Genomic DNA, 6,222 nt, shown 5'->3' with positions numbered 1-6,222 from the left:
ACCTCATCTCTACAATAAATCAAAAAATCAGCCGGGCGTGGTAGCGCATGCCTGTTATTCCGGCTACTCGGAAGGCTGAGGCGGAAGGATCGCCGGAGCCCAGCAGGTCGAGGCTGCGGTGGCCGGGAGCGGCCACTGCACCCCAGTCTGGGCGACAGAGTGAGACTCCAACTCAAAAAAAAAATAATAAAATAAAAAATAAAAGAGAAGGTTGTTTGTTTTACCTATAAGAGGTCAGAGGCCAGACAGGACAGTACTGGGTTCACCAGGGACCCAGACTTCTTTTTACCTCTTGCCATCTTCATACATGGCTTCCATCCATAAGGTCCCCCCATGGTCCAAAATCACTGACAGAGTTCCAGGAATCACTTTCGAGTTCCAGCAGGAAAGCTGCACAGTGCTTGTCTTCTCACTCCTCCTCCCATCATTTGTGATGCATGACACTGTAAGCTTGCTTCCCTTGGCTAGAATATTCTCACAGGGCTGTGGCAAGGGAGGCTGGGAAATGCTGTTCTCGTCCCAGAAGTCCATGTGCCCTGCTGACCACTGGGATTCCATTAGGAGAAAGGAAGGGAAGAGATCAGGAGGCAGTTCAGAGTCCCTTCCAGGCAGTCATTGGGAGCCGCCATTGTTTTTATATTCATATCCAGTCCTTCTAACCGCACAGCCTGGTTTTCAGTCTGGCAGCACCCTTTGTGACACTGGGCAAGGGTTGTCAAAATGAAAGGACTACCGTGTTTGGGCATGGTCTAGGATGGCTGTCCAATAGGAGGCCAGGTCAGACTGTCATTTCCGGTGCACGGGGGAATCTGCAAGCAAAGGCTTCAGGGTGGGTAGAGGGAAAGCAAATATGCTGACTTGTGACAGAGAGAAAAGCAGCCAAGGAGGCATACAAAACTCAGGGCATATGATGTTTAGCGGCTTCAAGGCAACAGTAGAAGACTGGTTACTATCTTGGCTGCTCCCAAAGGGCGTGCTGCCTCTTGGGATGCAAACTCCCGATAGGCTCAGTGGTCCTGAATGGGAGAGCCTGCTTGCCAAGGGAATTGTGGGTAGGACAGGGAGTAGGTGGGGCTGGCCAAGTTGCCAAAGAGCAGCAGAGCCCATGCTGGTCTTCCTAGGGTGTGACTGGCTTTGTGTGGGGGAGGGTCAGTGGAGGATGGGGAGACAAGCTAAGAAGAGAGGGAGGTTGTGGTTGACTGTCATGCTTTTGCAATGCCCTAGGGAATACGTGTGAGAGGGGGCTGATGGCCAGCAAATGTGTATGGGAGGGCTGGGGACCTCACGCCTTGGCAAATACATACTTACCCTCCTCCCCCCACCCCAAACCAGGCACCACATGGCAGGGGGTGGGAGGTGAGGTAGAAAGCAGCAGGCCTTTTCAAACGTTCCAACCAAAGCACCCATCCAGGCAGAAAAATACATGGGAACGGGAACTTTGAGATCTTGCCTGTGGTTCCGGAATACATGTTGAATGTGCATTTCACCACACTTCCTAATTCTGGGGGTGATGTGTCCACTGAGCTCTTGGTGGCATGCGGCTGTCCCTCTCTCCCCTCTGGGGAGTGCCAGCCTACCCCAGAGAGGCACAGGCAGGCACTAATGGGGCAATTTCCCCTCTCAAGCAGCGTGAGTTCCAAGGCACGCCCTCCAGCAGCGGCAGCCATTCAGCGACATCTTCAGATGTCTGGGTCTCCGGGATTTTCGCAGACACTGAAGTGGATGGCCACGTCAAGAGGCTGCCAGCCTCTCACCTGCTGTCAGGAAGAAAGGCTTCTGGTGTCCAGGGAGTCAAGGACTCACTTAAGCAGGAGTGTGACTAAGATGAGAGCAGATTGAAGAGCGCTGCTGACAGCCAGAGTACACTGTTAGATCTCTCCCGGCAAAAGACAGACAGAAAGCCCTGAGGTGGGGAGGTGGCTCTCTGCCACCTGCCAGGCCACAGCCACGCTGTCAGCATGCACACGCTCCGGGAGCGTTTTCTAGTCTGCAGTCAGGATGCCAGAACCTTTCTTCTTCTAGGATTGTGTCTCATGGCTCTGAATGGTCCTATCAGTAACCATCAGGCACCTGGATGTGAAACGAGCTGTCACTTCGCAAAGCTGTGGGGGGGTTCTCAATGTGGCTCCCGTGGTGGGAATGGCAGCTTGCAGGACACCCGCGGTACCCGGGCGGGGTAGGGAACCAACATTTTTCTGGGCATCGACTAGGAGCCGGGAATCATCAAGCTCACTAAATACTTATATAAACACCTTACCATTTTACAGGGGAACTGAGGTTCAGAGACGATCAGTGACATGTCCAAGATCACCAAGATGCAACGTGTACCTACCATATCTGAACTGGAAGTCTCTTGCTTCACTCCCTAAAGCTTTCCCCCAAGCTATATTAGTTGGTGGAAGGTATGTCAAAGATATTTCAAAAATAGTAAAGAAAGTTAAATGAGTGTCCTTCTGCAGGACTTCTAAGAGCCTTAAGAGCCTTCGATATGCTAATGATCACTGTGAAACTCCAAGAGGGCTTCTATACTAAACCGTATTTACCAGACATATTTGGCTACAGCAAGGCATCTAGGCTAACTGGTGTTCCAAGAAACACACTTTGGAGTAAGCTGCTCATGCAGTCTCTTGAACGCTCAAACCTCTGCATTAGACAACCTTGATTCAAATCCTGACTCCTCCACTTACTAGTTGGGTGACCTTGGGCAAATTCTTTCACCTCTCTGTGCCTGAGCTTCCTCATTTGTAAAACTGGGAGTCAGTGATTCCTCTACACCACAACAATTGATTGTCGACTGTGCCAGTGACCAGTCTAGACACGGAGGGCTGTGTCAGTACCTACCTCGTAGAATGTAACTTAGATGAGTGTATATTCCAGAGGTTAGCACACATTTTCAATAAAAGGCCAGAGTATAAATATTTTAAACCCCCAATCTTTGTCACAAAGTGAATCCACTCTGCTATTGTAAGTGGGAAAAACAACCAACCATAGACAATATGTGAATGAATGGGTGTGTGTGTTCCAATAAAATTTTACTTATAGGCCCTAAAAATTGAATTTTAAATTATTTTCACATTATAATTATTCTTTAAAAATCATTCTGCGCCCAAGCAACTTGGCAAGATCAAATCAAAAATTAGCCGGGCGTGGTAGTGCGCACCTGTAGTTCCAGTTCCTTGGAAGGCTGAGGTGGAAGGATCGCCAGAGCCCAGGAGGTCGTGGTTGCGGTGGCCGGGAGTGTGCCACTGCACTCCAGTCTGGGCTAGAGTGGGACTCCAACTCCAAAAAAAAAAAAAAAAATCATTCTGGCTGGGCTCAGTGGCTCTTATCATCCCAGCACTTTGGGAGGCCAAGGCGGGAGGATTGCTTGAGACCAGGAGTTCAAGACTAGCCTGGTCAACATAGTGAGATCTTGTCTCTAGAAAATAACTTAACAAGGTGTGGTGGCACATGACTGTAGTCTCAGCTGCTCAGGAGACTGAGGTTGGAGGATCACTTGAGCCCAGGAATTGGAGGCTGCAGTGAGCGTACCACTGCATTTCAACCTGGGCAACAGAGTGAGACCCTGACTCAAAAAAATTTCATTACTCTTTAATAATGATTAGAAACTACTTAAATAATTATCCTCCAAGTATTTTTTCCAAACAATAAAAAATGTAAGAAACCATTCTTAGCTCATGGGTCATACAAAAACAGGCATTGGGATGGACTTGGCCCACGGACTGTAGTTTGCCACCCCTGTGTATGCAAGAGTCACTGTGAGGATTCAGCGAGCTCATCTACGTAAGGTATTAAAACAGCACCAATAAGTGCCGTTTTTTCCTACTCCAATTCATTTTGCTATGATGCTGGCCATCCATGCTGCATAGAACCGGCTTACAGAGTCAGATCAAAGTGAGTAACTGTCAGAGAGCCAGAACATAACAAAGGTTGCAGAGTGAACTGTCACTTCCCCCCCAGCCTCCATTCCCACGTCTCCATTCCCAGCTCAGTCTCACGGGGCCACTGTTCCCACGACTGGGCTCTGCAGAAGAGGTGTGAGCCCACCGGGGTGCTGGTCGCCTGCCTCTGCTCAGCAGCCCACCAAAGCGGTCCCCGCTCTCGCCATGCTGTGCAGCCCACACGCATCGCCACGACACGATTAACGGCATTAACAGCACCGAGGCTGCTGATTGCTCCGAGATGGATGGAAGCCGCCGGCAATTCTCCCTCTTATTGCCCTATCTGTCTGCCGCCTTCGTCCGTGTTGTCAGGATGATCTCTGCAAGCAGGAGTCCCGTGGAACTTCAGTGTAATTGATTAGAGGGTCTTGCCACTTGGGAATGCCTCAAATTCACACATTTTCCAGATTGTTATAATTCCAGCCGATGAGATAACTCTACTGGAGACTTCTCCAAACGGGTACAAATTCCTTTAACTGCGAAGAGGCAATGAATACAATTTATAAATTCGCCTCGCTCCCAGACACTGCGCTCTCCTCATTCCGGGGCTGCTGTGATGGCTGAATTACTCAGGCTGAAAAAATGATTCTCATCTAGAATTCACTCCCCATGAGTGTGTGTGTGGCTGATTGAGTGGTTTGTAGCTGAAACTTCTCTGTGCAAAGAGTCTGCAGCAATTCATGCATCAATGAAAATGTCCCTTTCTCAATGAATGGAGCAATATGAGTGTAAGATGTGCATATATACGCAACTCTGCAAAACGGACACTTCCTAAGCTCCTACTGTGTGATCACACATGCTTTGCAGATCTCTCAATCTCCCGAGTCCCAGCTTTTTCAATTACAGAACAGCCGGGTGGGTGGCTCATGCCTATAATCCCAGCACTTTGGGAGGCAAGGTGAGAGGATTGCTTGAACCCAGGAGTTCAAGACCAGCCTGGGCAACACAGTGAGAGCTCATCTCTACAAAAAATAAAAAAAAATTAACTAGGTGTGATGGCACAAGCCTGTAATTCCAGTTATTAAGAAGGCTGAGGTGGAAGGTTCACCTGAGTCCAGGAGGTCAATCTGCTGTGAGCTATAATCATGCCACCGCACTCCACAGTCTGGGTGACAGAGTGAGGCCTTGACTGAAATAATAATAGGGCAGTAAACATTTCCAAATCAAACTTTTAATGATGAAAAACCCATATTCATTGTAACACCGTCTGTAGACACAAAAGCATCAAGCCGCTGTCAAAACCACCACTGGGTTTCTCATTCACATGTGGCCTTTAACCAACCGCTCTTTGCTCTGAGCTAGGAAAGGTAACAAACAGAAACTCTTTTAATTCCTGGCATTACCAGGGATGCATCAGAAAAAAAGCTCAGGAAGAAAAGTTTGTCCCCCATGGTTAAGAACATGGTAAAATATAACCAACCCCTGGAGGCACTACCCACGACTCCTTGGCGCAGAGCACAGGGCACGTGTGCACACACCTCTAGCCCCTGCTTGAGAAGTGTGGAAAATGAGCCCGGGGAGGCAGACCTGCCCAAGGTCACCCCATCAGTCGGAGGTGGGAGTCTTGCCCAGTTCTGGCTCCAAAGCTGTATCCTGCTGTTTCCAGCAGTCACATCCGTCTGGTGTTCTGCCCAGCTATTTGAGAGTCGCAGGTTGACAGAACCGGTACAACAGCCTGGGCAGGTCTGGTCTGGCCTGCATGACGAGATACCTGTCCTGGCTGGCAGGCCTTTGGGTCTGGGGTTCAGGGCTGCGTTGAAAGCTCCAGGGCTCCACACTGGCCTCCCTACCAGTCTTCCGGTCGGACCCTGTTCTGAACAGGACGCTGAAGAGTTGGTGTTGGAGATCTGGTTTCTTCCTTCCTGACTCCTCCACGCCTCTCATCCTGCCTTCTCCTCCATTCCTACGGTTTCACGATAGAAGAGCTGATTAAAAACTGCCTGGTAGGGTTCTCCAGTTATTTAGGGTGGGTCAGAACACGTGCTAAGGATTAGCTGTGTTGAGGACTCAGAGTCTGGACTCAGTAGCAAGCAGTGCTGTGACTGATGAGAGGCACTCGGCACACGGCACACACTGGGGGTGGGGAGGGGAACGGTTAGGGTCAGTGCCACTCACTTGCCAGGTCTAGGTCAAGAGCACCTACAGGAGCAGGCGGGCCTGCTTCAGCCTGTGCCCTCCCCACTCACTTCATAGCATTGCTGTGTCATCAGATGACAGACAGGATGGGGGGACCAACGCCCTATGGTGAACACCACCCCAGCCTCATGCTTTATGCCTGGAG

The sequence above is a fragment of the Carlito syrichta genome, unplaced genomic scaffold, assembly GCF_000164805.1.
Source record: "Carlito syrichta isolate Samal-C Ts95f unplaced genomic scaffold, Tarsius_syrichta-2.0.1 Scaffold316017, whole genome shotgun sequence".
NCBI lineage: Eukaryota > Metazoa > Chordata > Mammalia > Primates > Tarsiidae > Carlito > Carlito syrichta.
This window is presented reverse-complemented; position numbering follows the sequence as displayed.